Below are 24,066 nucleotides of genomic sequence, written 5' to 3' on the forward strand. Positions count from 1 at the left end.
AGTTTTTTATTTTTAATATAAGTAATACAACAGGGAATTAAATATGTGTTTAAAGATATGTTGTGTATTTATATATATGTATACATTTTGGGCGATTATCCATTATTAAGACATAATTTTATTTAAATTAAGGTAATATTATATTTAAATTTTAATTGAGATTATATAAAATATAATTACATAAGATAATATAAGACTTCGATTGCGCTAGAAAGCTTTAATCTTCAATCGATTAAAATGTTTTTCTTGAGGCAGATAACAAGATAACGTTTCAGAACACGTCTTGGTTCACTGATTTGTGAAACCAGACCTGCAGGAGAATTCGAGAGAATGTACGTTCAGCCACGTTAATAATCGTAAACCGCCCGCTTAATTTCACACTAGATCTGCGCTACGTTGATTGCACGGACCGGAAACTCTCGCGATCCTGTGTTACGAATAATCACGCGATAGCTCGGACGCAGTTGATTAAAACCGGCGCGGCGGTGGCGTGGAACTATTCGGTGTTACGGTTAAAAAAGGGACGAAAGAAGAAACAGAAGACAAATCTGAAGAAGATAAAGAACCCAGCGCAAGCGATACAGAAACTAGGTTACGTTTAGAAATTTATATCGATCTCGTAAGCCAATAGATACATTTACAAGATAGATAATTTATGATAAAAATTATACTTTCTATGTCGATTTGAAAAGTTCAAATTTTCGTTAATTTTGGAAAAGAAACTAGAACAACTGTATAGCTAATTATATAACTTTCGTCAACGAAATGTTCGTGTAACAATAAAAAATGTATCTAAAATACTTATTTAAGGTAATCTTCCTATACTAGAGGTTTATGTCATAAGCTCTATTACAGTCCATCTTTAGTAAGTTTTGGTATCTATGGAGGGCGACGTTTCATCGAAAACGATGCACGAAATATCTCGATGTAATCTGTAGGCATCATCGACTATGCAGTATAATTCATCTAAGCTTTATGACGCTGGCTTTCCCACCACATATTTGGCATCTATAGCGAGAGGATTTGAAGTATCGATCGAGGCTTTCTGTATCGGAAGTTTCATTGAAAAGAGTTACGTGAAGAGAGTTACTCACACAATATCACACAGAATAAGAACAAATTCGTGATTAATGTAATAGCTTAAGAGCGATTATATCTATCGATGCATCGCACAAATGAATATTCTGTGATTCTAAGAAAATTTTTATATATATATGATACAAGTAAAAGATATGGTTATTTACAGACACCGGTGTCCATTGAATGTTTGTAAAAAGTCAATTCTTCCACATGGTTATCTGTCTCACCCACAATATATCGCATAAAGTCTTCAATAAAAAAGCAATTTAAATACTTTCATTATGTCAGTAATACCTGCAGCTTCGTTACCCGGGCCGCGTGCTTGTGAAAATAGTTCGTATCTACCGCTATAATTGTCCACAAATTCCCACGAGAAATTTTGGAAGTGTGTGCTTGAAATTCTATCAATAATATGTGCATCTATAATTCCATCTGTACTTGTTTGATCGTTTACATTAATCGTCAAATTCATCATCCGAGTCTGGGAAATCAGAATTTTCGCTTTCACTTTCACATTCAGATTTCTTTTCTACGGTATATCTCTGCCTACTGATGACATGGCTTCGAAACCAGAATCGAAAAATGTTTCCAACAAATGTCAAGCGATCTGCACACGTAAAACGTAAAGATTTTCATCATCCTAACATGATGGAAGCCTAAGAAACGGAAGATACGGAAAGTTGATGAGTCGATGCTCGTAACCCGATACGACGTAGTGACTCCTGTTGCTAGCGAAAACAAATGGATCAGTACAGTGTACTTACGCATTCCAGCTGCTAGTAGGGTCATGTGCGAAGGGTTGATTACAAACATTATTTCCCTGTGTTAAATATACGGGATTACATTTATCAAATCACTTCTACCCAGTAAAATTCTATCAAAAATTCTCACTAAAAATCCTAAATGAAAACTCTACAAAAAAGCTCAAAATGAAACATCTTTCTTGAGATGTGCTAATTCTGTAATTAGCATAACTTCCGTACCTCCAATTTTTCATTGCCCTGACTAGATTGCCCTGGCCAGATTGCCCTGCCTTAAACTAGAACCACTTGACGTTAACTAACAGTAACATCAATCTACGTACATAAATCATGATCCCATACGTGAGCCACAAAATAAAAAATCGACGAATCAGTAAATGGTGGAACAGATTCTCCACTAGGATCGAGGCTAAAACTCGATCACAAAGCCCGGTCCGGCGTGCAACAGGAATATCAATAAAGTTATGACGAATGAACTTTTCTAATTACGCGGCGAGGTACGCGAAGTCGCCGGTCCAGTCAACTAATTGCAGGTCCCTGTTTCTGCACTTGTATGCAGGTATCTTGAATCCAAAACTAACCTGCTTTGCATGTTGCATCAGAGGAATCCATGGCGTGATGGCGATGGAAGTGGAACGAAGAGGGAAAGCTGGTGAATAACGGCTTGAATGAGAGAACGTACAACAGAGTGAATGAACCAAAGAACAAACCACGGGAGTCAGTAAGCGAGTCACTGAATGAGAAAGCAAGATAGCAAGAGAGAGAAAGAGAGAGAGAAGGAGAGAGAGGGAGAGCTGAAAGACAGTGAACGAGAGAGGATGAACGAGATGGAGAAAGGGAGGAAAAAGTGAAAGAGAAAGGGCGAAGCATGAGAATCGGAAAACGATCTTGCATATTGTGGAACGGATGATCCTTGTTTGGTATCGGATTCTGCGGACTCAAGAAATGTCAGATTTGTGCTGTAAACTTTTTCTTGGAATTTTTGTTTTAGTTTGTTTACGATAATATCGTTGCTACGTGGGTAATATCGATTATATTTTTGTTATTTTGGTAATTTAATAAGGAGGCTGTCTTCGTTCGACAACATTATAATTTTCTTATAAGTTTTAATTCCTTCATAATTCGTAGAAAATTAAAGGCAAGAATTTACGTAATTACTTACATCGTGAATTTGAACAATTCAGAGTACGACAATTTGCAGGATCACATCCTTCTTGTACAGCCAATAATGTGTATTCAACAACAGCATAATTTTTTTTTTTATGGAAATGTATTCACTGGAATGTAGAAACGTATTTTCATAGATCGAATCCTCTCGTTAATATCGAGATAAAACATTAAAAATTATCAAATTCTTTTCAAACAAAAGTATCTATTTATCTATAAGACACTCTCTAATTATGATGAAATAAAATTACACCAACTTTCTATCGACATTTCTAAGATATCAATCCTATCAAAACACCCAAACTTCCTATCCCTTTCAAATGAAAATATTTATCAAGGCAGAGAAATTTTTTAATTACCTCGAGCAAGATTGCACCAGCTCCCTATGAACATTTCCATGAACTACTTTTAACTACTCTCAAATATCAAAGAGCAACCAGAAAATTCTTTCCACTTGTTCCACGAAAGTAGAAGGAAGCCTATCAATTTTTCAAGAGATCTGTCGATCTTAATCTCTCAAAACATTCTCACGTGCACCACTTTTCCCGTGTTATCGAGGAAAGAAAAGAGAGGAAGCAAACAAGTGACAGCGAAAGATCCGCCGGTTTGGAGAACAGAAAGGGATCGTACCGGTATAGTCGCCGTGAAAGAGGCTCAATAGAGGGTTTTGAACGAGGGCCACCGTTCATTTAGTCTATCCTCGAGTGCCCCTAATAACTCTAAGACTACCGTCGGTTTCAGTGGCAGCGGAGGCGCAGCTTATTATTCAACGATCGCGGTTGCTCGAGTGGGACAGGATGTACAAAGTGGCCGAGCACTTCACTCCCGGATTTAAATATCGCTCTCGCTGTTTACGGTTCAATTATGACGTGAAAGATGGCGTCGTTTGTGTGTACAGATTGTTCCAAAGTTCGTTGGCCTCGTTTTGAAATTTATCCAATTAAAAATAATTATTTCTGGATCAATGTCAATTTAGTTAAATCGACTAGATTTAGTTTAATGAATCAAATTGCATTGGATAACTGGAATATTGAAGTTGAAAGTATAATTGGCATAATGGAATTTCAATAATATTATGGGACGGTGTAAATATTAATACACCACTTTATAAGATAGTACAAATATTAATACGTTATTTTACATGTACATCTTGTTCGATGGATTAATTGACTAGCGATCCTAATTCTATTGGACTATGTACAGGATAACGTTTAATATCTCGTTGCAACTACTTCCCAACGTTCTACGGGTTATTAAGGTTTGCTCTTTCGATAAGATCTGAACGTGTCGAGGCTATGCGCAACGTTGGTTGTAGATCGTCCGGCAGAATCTATTATACACAGTAGAACTTCCGTTATCTAGACTTTCATTAGCTGCACCCTTGCCAGATTGCTCTATTATTCTGTTAGCTAAACATTCCATTATATATTATCTGATACTATTATCCTACTTTAAACGAAAGTACTTTTTATTCCATTTTGGAAAAAAAATATCAAAATTAGGTAAAAGAATAAATTAAGGACATAAATTAAATCTCTCGTAGGCGAACTGGATCATTGACAACTGAAGCGAAATTTCACTTTCAATGATTTCTTTCCCAATTCCTATTTTTATTGAAAAACTTCCATTTTCACAGATTAACGCGATTACAGTCATTTCATAAATATTGAAATTCTTTTACCAAAAAAATTTCCGTTATTAACAAATATTTTCTTTGTACCATAATAAGCTATAATAACATAATAATAAAAATATTAGAACATTTTTCATGAAATTTAAGTTTCATGCATAAATACATATCGTTATTAAATTTCTCCAGATACGTCTTTCTGTTAATCGATCGTACTATATTTTAATATCATTGATTATTTTCATCTCATCAATTTGGAATGTTCGCATAAGAAAAAAATTGCTGAAAGTTTTCGACGTAGAATACTTAGAGCTTACGTTATTGTTAATGAACATAGCTATCGATAATGCAACGCCCTGTATAGATATCAGCAAGCTGTGTGGCGGAGTCATCACAGTTGTTCGATGTTGTTGTTATATACCACTAAAGTAACATCAAAACATTCCAACAATTCGAACAGCTAAACTGAATGCAGATAAGGTCGACAAAGAACGAGTTGACCGAATTACTGAATTGATGAATCGTTCATGAAATCTTAATTGCTCCTTGAAATTTTTCTCTCCTATTTTCTTATTATTAGATATATAGCTGTTTCATTACATTACTAGTATCATTTACTAAATTTCTTCTTTAATTTTATCTATACTACAACTTTAATTTTATTTATACTACAATTATTCTTTTAACTTTTATTATCCCTAAATAATAATTGGATAGCAAAATGCAAACTCTCGTATTGTTTTCCAGATGATTAAAGTGTTCCGTATTCAATATTAGACACTTATTAGAATAATTATTAACTTCCTCAATGGAGAATCCAAAAGAAATGAAATTTCCTAATGGCGTAACATTATCAAATTTCCCTTTCGAAAGAATATTAACAAATCAGAGAAATTGAAGGATATCACAAAGTAAAAAATTGAATTAAACTATAAACAGATGTTATACAAAATTGCCAGTTTAGATATAACATTCGCAAATGATTCGCAAATTATTTATTTTCCATCGAGATGAATTTCATCGACAACAGCCGGACAACTTTCAATTCCAGCGATATCGTATTTGTGCAAGAAACGTGACGCTTAAATCTCGAGAAAGGAACCGAGGAAACCTATCTTGTATCTGGCTACAGAGCCATTGATCGTGCTCGAACATTAGATGCGGCTGTTTCACGATTTATTGAACTTTAGCCCGACATCGTTCGTGATTACCATTTAAGCCATTTATCTAAATTTGTTTTGCCGCCCATATTCAATCAGAAACAAGAATTTCACGGCGTTCGGTAACATCGTCCGCACACACCAGATTACATCTCAACAAACTCCGAAACCATATCGGCATATTCGGCCCAAAGGGAGCACGAAATCTAGTTCGTACGCGCCGGTTCGATAAAGTTTGAATCTAGTTAAAAATTATTCCGCCTGCTTAGTCGGCTTCGTTCTTCCTATACATGTATTTACGATTTTGGACGAAATAATTTGCAGCTTAATAGCAAGTTTTGTATGGTATTCCCGAAGGTTTCGATCGATTTAATCTGATCTTAACGCGAAAGAACAATATCTTGTAATTTTATCTCATATTCTAATTGTAATTTTCATTTTATTTATGACGTCACGATCTTATTTTCAGCGGTAATATCTTTGCCATATTAAAAATTATTTCTAGTTCGTCGATGAAAATTTATTTGCAATAACTTTAGAATGCTAAATAATTTATACAAGTGGGGAGAGGAGAGAAAAGAAAAAGGAAAAGATACGGCAACAATAACGTTCTTCTTTTTACGGCAGACAAACGAGAAAACTTCAGGTTAGCGAAGCTTAAACTTCGCTAACTTTATTGCCACGAACTTTGCGAGTGGAAACGTCGTGGCAGTAGTTGCGTCTTACTTAGTATTGCATACTGATTGCCAGAAGAACGAGTTCATCCTGTCGTAAATTTCAAACGCGCGCACTAATAACAATTTAGTCGGAAACAAGAGCCGAAACGAGACACTCACCGGCTCGCTTTCCGGCTCATATCGAGTCGCGATAATTAAAGCAAACACTATTATACTCTTCTAACGCGTTCCTTATTTGCACGTTTAATATTTAATTAAAGAAAAGTTTCGTTTTATTGCCAGAAAATCCTTTGAGATAAAGTTACAGGATAGTAGTAAGATACTAGGAAATTCTATTTAATTCTTGAATGTTCGAAGCTCCTTGTTTGTTTGAATAAATATCATTGCGATTTTGTAGAAATAGAAAGAGGTATTTGATTAAAATTAATGAGATAAATGAAACCGAGTTGACGACATTTTCAAAATTAGGTTTTACTACTTAAAGTATATTTGGGGAATAATGATATCAATTTTTGTATAACATACCAAGTATTCTGTCGTTGCTTTTTCACAATTCAAAGGGTTTCTCAACATATCGTTGTAAAATATTTTACTCTTTAAATTAATTCCAGAGCAAAGTTAATACTCAATTACGTAAAATTAAGTACCCCAATTAAACACATTCAAAATATTTCACATATTTAACGACGTACAAAAAATTCATAAAAATTATGGATCAAAGCAATTAGTTTGTAATTTTCCCAGCAAAGAAGCAAATAAAGCCATCTTCATGAACCACATACAAATGCCATTGACGAAGCAACATTAATAAGGAGCACGTTATTCAATATTCCTACATTATTCCCAAGCGTAAAAAATGCTTCCTAACACAACAAATTATCTCCAAACTTCTATCCTGTTAGAGGATACAACTCTGGAAATAGCAATCTTTTCTTTCTAAATATTTCAATAACTTAAAAATTAACTTCTGAAAAGTTGGTGCAATTCGTAAGAGTACCAGAATTGTTAACGTCCTACGAGAGATTTATCTTTTTTCAGAATCAAACTTTCCTAAACCCGTAACGTTTTCTCGCGTGGAACAGTTATACAAGAAACGTAATTTACAAACTTGTATTCCATTATAAAAGTAAAACTTCAAAAATCCCAATTTATTTCTCCTAACAATCTGATAATCTAAATATTAAGGATATATCGAGGAACGAGCTTCGCTAAGGAATTTTTTTAAAACGTGTAGAAGCATTAGAATCGCCGATATTTAGAATATAAAAATTTACTTTTTCGACAATTCAATATTTTGTCGCACAAAGAAAAATGTTCTAACGTGAAAAATCGGAAGAAACATATTACGTATAAAATCCTCCAATTTTTATTCTACCGAAACGTGAAACTGCGAGTACGTCTATCTTTTCCTTTTAAATATTCTGATAATTTAAATGTTAAAAGAGAAGCTTTTAAAGTATCGCGGTAAAATTCGCAGAAGTGTAGCAGAGCTGTTCGAGGTTTCCTTTCACAAGGACTCAACACTTTTTCGCGTTCTGCATAAGTAAAACGGTTCTCCGGAAGTAAAACAATTCTTCCGAAAATAATTCGAAGCGAATCGTTGTCGACGTTTCACGCCACCGCGCACTTCCGCTAAAATGGAAGCCGCCCGAACGCGCGCCAACTTTCTCTGAATTACATTGGGATCATCCGGCGCAAAGGGTATATTCGTCATAATTTCAAAGTTTTTGCTGTATGTAATATCGATATACCATTAAAAAGTTAGATAAGATGTTCCGTGAGATTAAGATCATGGGTGACGGAGAAAACAGAGTTAAGATGGAGAAGGGAGAGAAAGGGAAGATGAAACGTTTCACTGCGCTGCTGCATAAATCTTCTACCTCGATAAATAAAAATCGACGATCTGTGCGCTTTTCTTATATTCTCGCCTCGATGCAAACGACTTTTTTCGTTTGAGGTAACGATAATGCGAATTTCTTTGTTGTTAATGCGAAATGAAGAAATATATTTAACGAAGATATAAATAGGAGAATCGTGATAGAATGTTAGTGATCGAATGACCGTGAGGTTCGATCTACGTAACTTCCACGAGTTAGAATTTATTAGATGAAAATTCCAATTTTTTAATAGCGTCATAGTCATAAAATAGTTGAATCCGGCGGATTATCAATTCGCAATATGTACTTTTATATTTTTCAATCTCTTCCTGGTTTTTTCTCTATTCCCAATAATACAGTACTATTTTTGTACTTCTAAAGTCGACAATATTGTTTCTATCCATTATTTTCTCTAACGAATTTAACTGCTCAATGTTGCTTCTACTTTTCTTCACTACACTTTTCCCTTTCTTGCACACTTTGAGCTGACATCGAAATTTTTTAAGCATGTTATCTTAAGCGACTCTTCTGTTATTTTTACTCTTTCACCTATAATTCCTTCTCGTCTAGAATTTCTCGTCGTTCACGTAGGTTTCCACATATTTCAATTATAAATATTTAATTTCTTAATCTGTAAATCAACTTCTCGTTTAATCACAATTGTCATGTAATAATAGAATTATCGTGAAATTAAAGTTGAAATTCAGCAAAACAAATGAATTTCACTTAAGTTTATTTCACTCTTTAAAGAGGTAAATTTATCATAGTTTATCTTTAAGAAAAATGAAACGACACATAAAAAAGTAGAAGATTTCTAAGTAAAAAAATTTTCCAAGTATTAACAATCTACCAACAGATGAAAATTTCAGGATTGAAAACAATTATTTCACACATACGTATATAAGCGCTAATGAACTTTTTACAAAAAAAAAAAAAAAATCAGCAATAAAAGTCGCATTATGACGACAAATTGTTACGAGTAATTATCACCACAGGAATCACAATTGAGTAGAAAAAAGCTGTGGAAACGAATAACTTCAAAGAACATGCTTTCCTTTCAGCAACCAGGCTTCGCAGCAAAAGAGTTGAAAGAACAATGAGTCGGCATCTTTCAAGTAAAAAATACGACGTATTTAAATTGCACGAAGAAGAAAACGGTACTACGCGCTAATGTAATGAAACAGGAAGACTATACAGAACAATCGTTTTAAGATTCTCGCTGTTGCTTTAATTTTCACGCTGCAATGAGCCTCGTATCGTATCTCCTTCACCTCTTGATGCTTAATTAATTCTGCAAAATAAAATAACTCTCTTGAAACCATTTCGCCGGGAACAAGCAATATTTTCCCATGGAAGCCATTTAATTGTCCCTAATGGCCAGCCACCAATACCCTGTACTTAGAAACCTTTTTAATTACTATATTCGGAAACTAGACTCTGTTCTTACATTTTATTTAATTAATTTTTGCTTATTACGAGCTAGAACACTTTTCGGTTAATTATTTTGATTTTTATATCAGTTGTATTATGTTAGGCATACTAGCTGTGATATATGGATCATTAGTGATTTAAAATTTGCTAAAAGCGAAACTGAATATTATTCTGGATTAAAGATTGAGATTCTTCTAGATTAAAAATCCCAGGAATTTGATACATTTAATATTTTTCTCTTACTCGACAAATGCAATCTCCTTGCTTAAATTTCTTTTAAGTTCTGTAAGAATATAGAATGTTTTGATAATAACTGATTTGATTTAATATTAATTTAACATTCTTTGATTTAATACTAATTGTTTCCTTATCTTGCGATAAACTAGGATATCGAAATTATTGTGTTACGATGCTAACTGTCATTTCTTCATTTTTTTTGCTATGACACAAGTTGTATTTGACCAATTTTCTACGAAAAGAGTACTGCTTTATTTTTAGTTACTTCTTCATTCAATAATTTAAAAAATGTAGTTTCTAAATTTGAATCGTTAACTTTTAACATTCATTCAATACCAAGAATTCAACGATAATAAATGAATTTTTCTCATCTTAAAAGAAAAATAATAAAATAAAATTAAACCTCGGCAAACAACTCTTACTACTTACAGCACCAATTACGCGCTTAAACCATAGTTTCTTTATTGAATTTGTCAGGAATAAAGCTGTGGGTCTTTCCCAGATTCATTATGTTACTTTAATTTGTATGCCGTTTTGCGTGCAATCGGCCGTTAATAAAGAAACAACACAGTTTTGTGAACCTAATCTGCCCGAACACGCCGCCGATCGCGTCGCCGGATAATTTTAATGGATTGCAGGTCGAGTGAAATTGCATGAGCGGTTCGTAGCGTCGCGCTATAATTATCATCGGCTGACTATCAGGCCTTCTGTCATTTACAGTAAATTTACATTTCCCATTGATAGAGGCGACTTTGACGGGTGAAACGCGAGCGCGCTGCCAGCAACACCGACATCCGCTTCGACGTTATCGTCGCGCTTCCGAAAGGGTTGAACGCGTCAGCTTGAACGCGAGTACGCGTTTTAACCTCTGAGCTCGTATTTTTTTACGATATTTAATACTATCTCAATCCTCGAATTTCTATTTATTTTCTTTTCTATACCCGAACAACATTTTCGTTTTAACGAATAAAAATCAGACAAATTTAGTTTTCAATAAACGAATAAAATAACACGGAAGATTGTTAATAAATAAAGAAAATTACCGGCGGAGGATTGAAACGAAAAATAACGCATATCAATATCGATTATTTTATTCGTTTCTTAAATTTGTAAAATTTGTTAATGGTAGAAAAACACTATTGGATTGGAAATTACTCGAAAAACGCGATAGAATTAAGTAGGGAAACATCTGAGTCGTTTTAAAATACTTTGAGTTTGTTTCTTTTTCAAACTTATGCAAAGGGGCAGCTTTTCTCTTTGATTTACCGATCGTTTAATTTTACATTACGTTTATACCTTGTTAATTAATTTTTAATTAATTTTTTCGTCTTTTTGTACAGGAAAATTTAATTGGTTCGAGAAGCTTTCGAACTAAAGTTTTCAGATCGTTCTATTAGATTTTTTTTATGAAAAAAAATATTCTTTTCTTATTTTAGCAGTCAATTAATTTCTCGAAATATTCTGTTACGGTTCTATGAATTCTTTAGTAGCTTTTTATAGCTACATTTTTAAAATGATAAAAAATTTGGTTCTGTTTGGAGTACAATTAGATTGGACTTCCAGATTTTTCTACTCTGTACGTGGATTTCTTTTCTGCTCGTGGCTATTTTTATACCTTATTCTAACAGTCAGTTTGTCCCCCATTGCCTTCTATTAAATTGTTTCAATTTTTTGCCGGTTTCCATCAAGTTTTGGAATAGAATAATTTTAGAATATATTTTGACGTTTTCGACGACGAAATTCTAGACGTTTCTTCTTTATACGTTAATTTCGCTAATTTTCTTTTCGCGACTGCGTTTGTCCAAAACCCATTTCGGTCGTTGATTAATTTTGCAGCATTTTTTGTTAAATTAGTTTAATGAATCGTAATAATTTAATGGGAAATTATGAGCATTGTTCGTGTTCAGAGTAATTAGTATAATTACAACAGCACGATGGTTATAATTTCATCTGTGATTATATTAGAATATGTTCTGTTCTCTTTCTCTCGTTTTCATATTTCTTTTCTCTTTTTCAACATATTTGCGTTTACAAGAGGAGTTTGTTAAAGTAGTAACGCTGTTAATAATTAAAACTGACGATGCCTTTTCACACAACTATCTTTTCTTGTATTAATTCCGTAAATTTCCATGGCTTTTCATTAGAAGTACGGTATTTAATTTTAATTTAATGGAAATTAAATTCCGATAACTATGAACTGCTCTTTAATATTGCTCAAACATTATCACGATCAAGTTCTTATCCCAGTGTCACGTAATAAATTTTGCACGTTTCTCAGTGCTCAACCATCAAAAAGATAGCGGCAAGTTATTGCATAAAACGGATAATCTCGATGTAAATTTCTTCCATGTATTATATACATATTTACAATCAACGGAGTTATAGGTTTATTTCATAATCAAAATTCTGGCTTATTCAAAAAAGGGCATTGTTCTGTTAACAAAGTACTATATTTTATTATAATGTTAAAATTATTGGACCGGTTAAAATAGAGTGTGATAAAATGACGCGTAATGGATTTTCTTTTTTCTTTTTATAGAAATATGAAATTTGAATCACAATTTTATGTACCTATTTATCTTCATTACGTCGCTTTAATTATAGACTCATCGACTTACCAAACTTTCATGTACAGTCCCATGGATTCTTAACTGAAAGACTACGTATTCTGAAAGTTTTTTTTTTTCTAAAAAGACAAATCTGCAAGCCTTCCGATACTTTGTCCAGACGATCCCAAACCTCTCGCCACCAATAAATCACCACTCAAAGCGCCCTATTTACATCCAACAACTAGCTACACTCATCACTCTACAATCACTCTTCCGACCCTTGTGCCTTATCTACTTACTGAAATCCCATCATTTCTTTTACCCTGCTTTTGCGAGGGAAAAAAACCGAGAAAATCAATCCCCATTTTTCTCCAAATAATCTCTCGCAATTTGCCGAAGGTCCGGTCATCTGATCAAGAATAGCGATACCAAATCGCGGTCGAAATATCTTCTGCCCACACGTCGAAATACAAAGAGGCGCTCTCTTTCACAGTAATAGGAAAGGAAAAAAAAATGAAGCTGGAATGAAAACTTTCTGTTGAATCCTTTCTTCTATCGATTTTCGTTATTTTTAGTTCCCTTTTTTCTTTATTTCTCTTTAATTTTCCTTCATTCGCTTTCAAATATTTTACTGGCTTATCTAATAGCTTATCCATTGTGTTATTTGCAGCGACAAAATTTGTATTCCGTGGATCAAGATAATTATTGTACATGTTGAAGAATTAATCATAATATAACACGTTTAAATCAGAATAAAAGTAGTAATTGATTTTAGAAAAATATTTATGGTAGTGATTACTTATGTGTGTCGGAGTTTGAAGTTCCAGTTTTTAACTACACACGTGTGTATTTTTCCCGTTTTCATAAACGTATACATAATCTCTCAAAGTATGTATTCTTGGTAATTTTATTCATTAAATTTTATTTCTTTACGATGCATACTTTTGTTTGCAAAGATCTTTTACCAACTAATATACCGAAGTACTGCAGCTTTTAAAATTCTTCATCACAGTATGGTAATGAAATAAAAATTCTGATTCCTCTTACTGTAGTTAAGAATCAATACATAATAAACCAATTTCTGAGAATTTAAAATGGAAGAAATACACCCTTTGTAAAATACAGGTTTGAAAATTACCAAAAATGCGTGCGTACATATATCGCAATGAACATATGTCATGTCGTAAATTTAGAAATCTTCACTCTCATAATTTTCCAATAAAATTAATAATTCACCAATAATAAACGATCCGTCAGTCGGCGGATATTACAAATAACGACGCTATCTCGAAATCAAGACATTTGTTTCGATGAACATTAAAATACATACGTGCAAAAAGAAGTCCTCCATCGAAGCTATGGTACATAGGAAAGAGGAAAGAAAACGAAAAAGAAACAACGAAGGGGTGGCTGCGAACAAATGTTTCGAGATTTATGCACAGTACTACTATACACACTTCGGTAAAGCAACGTTTCGTTTGAATGACATGCGTCGGTATTTATGTCTGCAGTGGAGCAGTCGGAAAAGAGTGGAATCGGAAGTAGCGCGATCGAACCCCTTGGAGATTGTGACTCTCCCTGTCCCTTGTTCTCCAGGGGGTCGAATCGAGGAGCGTAGTTGTTACGTACTGCAACCAGGACAGAATGAAATATGAGAATTAGATCTTGGCTTGGCCAATTTATTTCGCAATAGTCGACTACTACCGATCTCGACATATAGAGTAGAGGTATTCCTGGTGATCTACCGAGGCGTGTAGGTTGGTTGGTCGAGGTTTATGCGTTTTAGAGGAGGAATTGAGTCCTGTTGGTTCGTAATCGGGGTTAATTGATCGGTCAAAGAAGCTTGAACCGTGAATCTTGTTTATATGTAATGTATCTCTAAGTATCTGGTTATTTTTGTTGATTTGTTGCAGCAGATGAATTATAGAGAAATTAAAGTGATTTGCACCGATAGATGAATGGTAGTGGAATTGAAAGCAATATTTTTCGTTCTTTTATATATCGGACAAGTTGTGAATTTAAATTGGTGATCAGTCAAATTTACGAATAACATGCGTTGAAATTAAAGACGTAATCTATCGAGTATCCTATAGCTTTGAATATAGCATTATTTACAGTAAGCGTGGAAATTTTCTAGATATTTCTGAAGAAATCTTTTTCTCTTAGAAATTAACCGAGTTGAAGAAAACAAAATTTTCGAGTAATAAGAATACTATGTACTGATTAGATCTGTAGCGTAACATAAGTTAGAAGACAATTCAAATCATGTTGTTGTTTTGCCTTGGAGTATCAATATCGTTAGAATACACATAATGTAATAATAAATAAATTCCGGGCAAAACAATGTCGCCGCTACGTGCAACCGTCGAACAAAGACGAATTTGAATTTTCCGACTCTCCTTTTATGTACAGTATAAATAGACGGATGCAACCAAAAAGAGTTCAGTTGTCGATCAGTTATCTATCAGTTATTAATCAGTGTCTACAAGTATTTACGAGTATCTATCGAGCATTTATCGAGTATTTATCAGCAATCTTATTTTGCAACTTATACACTGTACGAGCGTCTCAGCGAATATTGTCTGTATACTAATTTATTTAATTATTTTAAATACATTCGACGGTTTCAACAACGAGCAATCTCGTCTAATAAATCTCACGATCAAACATCCTCTACACAAGTCCAGTATAAATTGGTAACCCCGACGTGAATTGAACACGACTAAATCACTAAACAACCTCTACAGATCAAAATATAGTAACATATATCAAGCTTATGGCAGAAGATTTTAACGTCAAAACGTCGGAAATATTTCTTTGACACTCAGGGCCTTGAAAACGATCGATCCATCTTGTTTAACGAATCTCATTCTCACTACAAAAATCAACCATAAAGCTTGTCCTGCGCGTTGCATATGAAATATTCATTTTTTACGAATTTCAGACGGTTTCTCCCCTTGGATAATCGCGCTACACTGTAGAACAAGCGATTTTTCAGGCTCCGCGCGTTTCTCCACTTATTTATACGCAACTTCCATTTTCGCGGGTCGATTCGAACGCAACTACAATTTTTCTGGCGTTTCAACAAGATTTCCAACGTTTCTCCAATACATTTTTAACAAAAATTCTTCTCAATTGTGTCATAATTCATATAGATTTTACTATACACAGTCGTGTACAGCCTCGCTGAAAAGTTGCAAGACAGTTATTATATTTCGTTCAAAACTGGAAAAAGTTAAGCAATCGTTAAAAAATATGACACAATAGCTTCATTTAGCATGATACTTTATCCAACAATGAAACTACTTAATGCATAAGGTGTTAATGCATTAAAATTCATACTACAGAACATGTATGTAATTTAAAGGTCATAATATACATATTATATAAGCTATTGTAAAATATGTTTTAAAACTTCCGAGCAGAAGTGTATGTAGCTAGAGTTATCAATCTTCCTTGCATAAAATATCAAAGTCCAGAAGAATTAAAATAAGCAATACCTTGACGAAACTCCCGAAAGCAACCGAATTAACGATCAACATTTTCCCACTAAACAATGCACACTTATTTCAGCTGCGTTCCAGTTCCGTTTTATAATAGCGAAACCGGGTACCTTTCACGACAGCGAGCGAGGCGTGAATTCGTGAGGTCTCGTCGATTAATAATCGAACGAGCGAATTACGACGTTCCAGTTCATGGTTCGTCATCGGTCGCTCAATGCGGCTGGGATTATTTTGTTGATTCAACGAAACGTTTCGGTCGCGTGCAAACTGGTCGACCGTGTTTGACCGTCGTCATTTCCGTGGGTTCGCGCGTCAGCGTTATTTGATCGACAGGATCCATTCCCAATTTTTTCAGCGCCCTCTTCACATCAGCGATGAACAAAAAAGAAAAAAAAAAAAAAGAAGGAAAACAATAAAAACAGAGATGTGAAAAACAAGTACAGAAATCGTGTAAGTTGCACGTAGGCTGCGTTCGTGTGTCTAAACAACGATGAGAAAAATGCAAATATTATTAAATATGGTGGATCGGTTTTCCCTTTGTTCCATTAAAAACTCGCATTACGTCGTTATTTTTTACGCTGTGCAATCCGTGTAAGTTTTATTGTTCCACGTTTGGATTCCCGTTCCGCTTTTGTATGTTTTTCTTTCTCTTTATAATGTCGTTTAATACCATTCGTTTTATTCGTCTGCACTCCCCGCTCCCTTTTGGTTATATTTTACTGCATCGTTGTCATATCGTTCGTTACAGATAAATACGTGTGCACACCATAAGTCTCCCGTTTAACCGATCTCGTTTCGCGATTCACGAGTTTTCTCATCCCTCCAACACGTAGCTTCTCTCTTTTTTCTTTCCTTTTCCGCCTGCAAACCGCCTGGGACTATGAAGCGCGAATTAAGCGTATCCCCCTTTTATAAATAATGCAAACATGATGCATAGTCTCGCAAAGAACTTTACACCCGGTGAATTTCAATGCTACCACCTCCCAAGTGCTCCGCTTTTCCGGATACTTCAATCTCTCGTGATTTTCGAAGTATTCAGTCGCAGAATCATTGTACAATGGGATAAACTTCGTGAAGAAGGGGATATCGATAAAAGGGAAGGACAGAATGGAAATTCCGATAGAGTATCGTACTAGAAATAATAAGATAATTGTTATTAGAAAGAGTTAGTTGTTAGTAGTAGTTTTTGATTGTCCGCGATTTTGAAGTTATTCATATAATTTTCATCTTCATTTTATTTCGTCTTTTCATTTGTTGTATTTTAGTAGATAGAAATTTATTGTATAATTACGTACGTACGAATTACTAAAGGTATTAATAATAAGATTAACTCTTTCGGTAATATTTTACGTTTATTTATCATTATTTTAGTATAAAGGTTATATACTAATGGGATGTCAAGCAGCTAATATAGCGTTTTGGGAACTAATCAACGCATAATATATTGATATTGGTATACACAGTAGGTGAGTATAGGTATCACCGTCTTATTCCCCTGAGTATCTGTTCGTGACTGCACGAATTCGATTTCCCTCTTCCCAAACCATCTGATTCATCCTGTGCAAACGATTATGATAGTATAAAAGCGTATTAATGCTCTGTTCAATCTACTTAAAAAAAATTCAAAATAACTTTGTTCTCCACTCAGTCGTCATTTTCTAATTTTTGGATATATTTTCATAATCGTTATTACATTTGATAGAATCCTAAATCAGCCACTTGAATCCCAATGCTTAAATGTAAGAGACAATACATTGAACGTAACGTTCAAATATTTGCCATGTCATTGTTAAAAACTCACCCTTCTACGAATCTCTTTTCTACGAAAGGAAAAGAGATCTATTCGATTCACTCTAAGAATCCTTATATAGCTACGTTCTTCAATCACCTATCAATTCCGAATTAATTTCTAATTCCGTAAACAATCTCGCATTGATCGCAGCTGTTCCAAATTACCCATTCGAATTCCAGCAAATGCGCTCAAAAATTGCGACTTCAGCCGAGTAAAAATACGATCATACCGTTTTCCCGCAAAATAAGAAAAAAAGTGTATAAATCCTCTATTCAATTCAGTCTGAATATCTTGAAATAACTTCGTCCCTCAATCATCCATTCCAAACGAATTTTCCGTATTCCACAAACATTATCGCCTTCGCCACCATTCCCCAAATCACCCATTTCAATTCCAATAAATTCGGCCATTTCGATTCCAATAAATGCACCCAAAAATTCCAACATCCGTCAAGCAATGGTTAAAAATACGACACAGCAGCCGTCGGAAAAACGAGTAGAAATGAAAAACAGCATCGAAACTGAATGAATTTCAACGTCCATCAGTGTCATTAACGCCAGAAGCATGGTTGGTGCGTGGTCGATTTGCCTGAAAACGAGCCGCCAATATAAGTTCGCGCATAATTTTTTTACTCGGTTCAGCCGTCCTGTAAAATATGTCTCTTTTCTGTGGTGCTAGCGCTCGCGCCCCGGAAATAAATTCGACGATCGTGTCAACGAGGAGGCGGCCGGCTTTTATCCCGGTTGGCCGCCATTAACGGCGCGAATAACGCGGCCAAAGCTTTATTTGGCCGAACATATAAAACGCCCGGTGCACCTGGCCGGATAACGAGCGTGCATCATCTTGCGGCCGGCCAGCTTTTTAACCGCCCTCGAATATTCGCGTTTCATTAACAAAACATTCCAGGGCGCCACGATTGCCCGAATCTATTCGATTCGATAGTATGTTTTCCATTCGGCAACAAATAAAAATTCATTTTTCTCCTTCGGAGAAAAATTCGATTTTCCATGGCTCTTTAACTCCTCCCGAAGCTTTTTTCGATTTAACAAGCTTTTTGTCTTCTGTAATCCGTGCTAAACCTTTCTTTTCCGTTTTCTAACATTCGCCTTCTTTAACCGCTTTCCAAGAGATTCTTTGTGCACTTTTTTCTCTTTCCTGCAATATTTCTTGAGACTCTCGTTTTATCTAATCCATCTTTAATTACGCGTTTTGGATTTTTTGTTCTAATCGAGTTTTTTAACTGTATTTTTAAAATAATTTCTCCTTTTTAACTTATCTTTTGTTACGTTTTCTATCTTTTAGTCTCCTTAGTTTCTGCGATATCGTCTCTTTCCCTTTCTACGTTCTCTTCAATCCAACGTAAATCGCACGTCAGTGATTAAAATCAAACGTAATAGAAACAGAGAAGACATTCACATAGAATAGATCTGAGACAGCAAGTAGGAAGTGATATTCATGATCAGACAAGTATCACTTTTGTCGCTGTCGATTCTTATCATTACACAATCAATGACTGGACTCGTGGTTGGACTCCAGTTAATTGTGTAACGTAGCTCACGGAAATTGACGCGTTAAACGGCGCGTAGGAAACGTTGGCAACTCGTAAAATTGCCTCTGCGTTCGACGAGGCTCCGGTCCAGCCCGGGTCATTACAACGAAAACTCTCCACGGGGAGTTAATGGAAGATAACAGTCCATTAAGGCATCGCTCTGCTGCTGCCGTTAAATTGATTTGCAAATAAAAGACCTTTCCTCGGAAACGCGCGCCCTTCCGTTATCCACTTTTTACGTTGATGGATACGCATAACCCCCTGCTTTAGCTGTGCTCTATTTGTTTCTGTTACGCTATCCACGCTGTGCACCCCTTTTTAAACAAAAAAAGAAAAAACATAGGATTTATAAAGTATCGGATCGTCGAGCAAATTTTGTTTGATCGATAGAAATGACCCTTTCAAATCTTTTTTGCGAATCCTGGAATGAAATTGGTATTGATATCATGTAACGTGAACAACGATTTCGTTCAGTTTTTCAATTATTCGAAATGTTGATACGAAATTTGGAGGATGTGTTTAATAAAGAAACTTTATTACTAGTTACCTTTTTGAATATATTAGGTAGTTAAATTATACGTTATTTCGAATATTACGTTTTCAATGTGCAAAATGTCCAATTTTATCTGCTAACAATTAGTTTTGAATTTTTTATGGAACTACCACGCTCTTTCCATTCAACTTTTTTAATGTAATACCGCGACCATTTAAATTTATTACAGCTGGCAAATAATATTTACGATTTTACAATAATATAGTCTATAATCAACGTCAATGTTCTAAATCTTTCTTAATATAATGAATATTTTTATTCGTATAGAAGTCTCATAGCAGACAATTTTAAAATTGAGTATTTACCCTTTGGTAAATGATATTCATATGTTAATATATATAATATATATATTACATATACACATATTACACATATATGTAGATTATATATATATATATATATGTCGGGTTAGGGTTAACACTTGGGTTTGGGGCGTGTAAAGAATCTGCGCCAGGGTCGCTCATCGTCGGTGTACAATCGATGATATCTTTTATTGTCACAAATACAAGATAAACTACTGGTCTCGATACTCGAACGATAATGACAACGATCGTGGGATTGGTATAGCGAATCCACGGCCCACGGGATAACTGATCTACTTTACTTCAAAGTCTAAGTCGAACTCGACTTACTCCTCGTGATACAAGGATCGCTTGATTAACTCTTTACTAAGACGTAGATTATTCACTGATCGTACAAACACACTAGGTATCTAACTAATGCGACTGTAAGAAAAAGAATGACTTTCCGTCGCAACGACGCTGCAGAGGAAAACTATGGTGGGATGTGCCTAAGGGCACGAGGTCATCGGATTCGTCAAAGAAAGCCTCCGCTCGGAGGGTGAGGGAAATAGACGTTGCTGTTAATTGGTTAATCTCCATGTTGGCGGTTAGAAAAGGATGCTAGCCGCTCTCGAGAGAGAGTTCCTAGCGGGAAGCGTCGTACGTGAAGAAAGCAGATCTCCCGTATCTTGTCGCAATAGGTGACAGATATATGGGCTGATATAATAAAGACTGTTTGCCAATCTAAAGGACTTTAGTTAACCAGATCCTAAGATTTGTAACGGTTCCTCAGGCTATCTGAACATAAACTGCGAATGATGCGTCGGCATGTGGCGACCATCTTACCCAAAGAATGGGGTCTGTGTGTGGCCGCTGGAATGTTTCATTGTCAAGTGCCGGTACGGCCAATTCTTTAAAGGAAAGCTATGTAACTTCATATCTCTGTTAGGTGGAGCGTTCATCCCGTGACCGTGGCTACACTCGGCGACCGGTCGTCGCCTCGAGCCCAAGATCATTGTCTCAAGTTTCGAATGGCTGTGTTTGGGTTATTTCGTGAATGCTATTGAGGTTTTTCCAAGTAATTCCAACGGGTGGCCCCGTTGTCCTTTCATCTCCGACATATATATATATATAAATATATATATATTTCTTTTTTTTCTTTCAGTATAAATGAGTAGACGTAATAAGACGAAATTAAGCTTCCGATACTCGTATAATAAAACTAATAATAGCGGAATAAACGAAATACCGCAAAAGTCATCAGAGCGAAAATGGTTCAATTTCGCAAACTAAAAATATGTTACACTAATTTCTCTTACTTTGGTATAACCTTGCTCACGTATTCGTCGCTAAAACGTTGCAATTATTATTCTCTGGCTGTCTCCTCGTTTCCAATCCATCAACCGTGAGGAACCATCGATTTTTGAAAACCGCAGAACGTAAATTGAACAGAGGAGCCAGAATGGAAAATTACATGAACAATTAAACACGTTCCCCCGGTAATTAAGGAGCAATCGAGCAGAGCTTCCCATTTAATCCGACAACTCGATTTGATCGGTAATGAACCCGTCAGATTCCACGAGTTTAATCAAATCACCGGCGATTCGGCAAAAATGTCGGGCCGAGGTCGGTGACCGGTTGTCAAGACATGCGACGATGGAATTGGCTTGGACAAGTTGACGAGGAAATGGCGAAAATAAATTCGAAGGGTCAGCCTCGTTAAATACAACGTATTTACGTAGCCGTGTCGGCGATCGATTCTCGCCGATGGAAACACGAGCCACGTGAATCATTGCGAGTATTGCGCGCAGATAATTGAAACGCGCGTTGCTCAATGTCGAAAATAGCAAAAAGAGAGCGAAAAGGAGCAACAATGGGAAGATATAAAGACAGATCGGTCAAAAGTTTGGAGTTGCTGCATGTCAATGTAGAGTTACCTGAGTCAGCGGATTAATAAAACAAAAAACAAAATAACTTGCAGAAATGAAGTAATACGCGCACACTACTGAATCATGATAATCACAAGAGATTATTAGTATCAGTATAAGAGGATATTAGTATCAGTCGAGTAAACTTCTTTCCTTGTGAGAAGAAGCTTTTCTCTATTATAGACTTTTTATATTATTATATTCGTATCATTTTCTCTTTTGTCGTATTTTCTCTTATTGGATATAATAATCGATGAACTTCTAGATTTAAAAGCACTCCTCCTGAAACTGTTTCTTTTTTTTCACATTAGCTTAACAATATCTTTAAAATTAACTTGTATTTGATTATCGTGATTTATTGATTTTGTATACATGATTCTATATACATGTTTTATATGTATATTTTCTGTCTATATGTACATTTTCTTTGTTTATTTTATCTGGATTGCAACAATATCTCGTCCGTATTTGTTGTATAATCAGGAATTAAAGATGAAATATTCCTAAACAAATCGCACTCTTTGTATGATAACTAACTTGTCATATATTAATAATTATGGTTAATATGGAGAATATTATTCACGTCTAAGAACCGATGAAATAGAATCTATCTATGCTGTAAGTAATAATTATTAAATTTTGTTTCAACAACTACCACATTTATTACGCAAAATATTGATCGAAAAATATCAATCAGATATCCAAAATCAGCGAAATTTGTACAATCGAATTTTAAACATTTGGAAGGCAACGTCCGAACATATTAGAAAAAGAATACAGGAAGAACAAATAGAATAAAACATCAAAGTGTATGAAAGTGACGCAAATGAACAGTAGAAGGGAGACAGTAACGGTGACCAAGGATAAGCAGAAATAGAAATAAAGGAGAATAGCGAATAAGAGGTTGGATAAGAGAAACTGAGGATGAGAAGGGGATAAACGTGTAAGTAAAGTGACAAAAAAGAATTGGAGGGATCGGCGAAAACGGATTTCAGAAGTATCATTAAAGAACAACGAAGAAGGAGACAGATAAACGGGTAAAAAGGTGAAAACGTAGCACAAACGCAACTGAAGTATAAAGTAAACAATAGAATGGCAGAGTAGAGAGAGAGAGAGAGAGAGAGAGCAACAAAGCAGCAGGTCTAGATTGCGGAGTAAAGCCGCCAATAATGGAATGGAATACCTACAAAGGGAAAAACGAAGAGCCTCGATAACAAGAAAAATCCTATCACAAGCGAAAAATGACAGAGGGGGGAAGCTAATAAGAAAAAGAGGAAAATAAAATGTAGGAGGCAAACGCTATCGAACAGGTAAAGGTATTAATAACGGAATGGAAGAGAAGCAATCGAATAAACAAAGATGACGAGAAGATAAGAAAAAGATGGGAGGGTAGAAGGAGAAAGGGAAAGTGGAGATGCGAAAGAGAAAATAAGAGAGAACGTCGCTCGATTGATTTTTCCTTCAGGAGTAATATCGAGAGAGCTCGCCTCCCCTTTCTATTATCAAAGACGAAGTATAGTATAGACCTTATATCTTATGGGATTTCGTGTCGCGTAAAATGGAGTACCTGCATTGAAAAAACTTAGTGCTCCTGTACAGACCGTGATAATTTAAGAATTTTCAATTTAATTACCGAAGTTTAGATAAAATTAGTCGAGTTGCAAGAATCGTCGTCTGTTATATTCAGGCAGAAAGATATGTTTCCAAATCATTCAACAAAGAAGGTGTTCATATTTGCAGTAAATAAAAAATTTATGACTAGATTTCAGGAAGGCTCGGAAAAATTTACATTCTACTATGCTTTTTTAGTATTTTCATCTTTCTATGATCTTCAATCTCTCCTAAAAACGTAAACTAGATACCACCTACACTCCAGCGAAAATTACGTACA

General features: G+C 35.1%; 1 long non-coding RNA gene across 1 annotated transcript in view; it reads right to left on the reverse strand.

The window, feature by feature from the left end:
• LOC139992579 (uncharacterized) overlaps positions 1 to 24,066 on the reverse strand; it is a 222,444-nt gene that overhangs the window by 25,222 nt on the left and 173,156 nt on the right. The window lies entirely within an intron of this gene.

The sequence above is a fragment of the Bombus fervidus genome, chromosome 11 (assembly GCF_041682495.2).
Source record: "Bombus fervidus isolate BK054 chromosome 11, iyBomFerv1, whole genome shotgun sequence".
Lineage (NCBI taxonomy): Eukaryota > Metazoa > Arthropoda > Insecta > Hymenoptera > Apidae > Bombus > Bombus fervidus.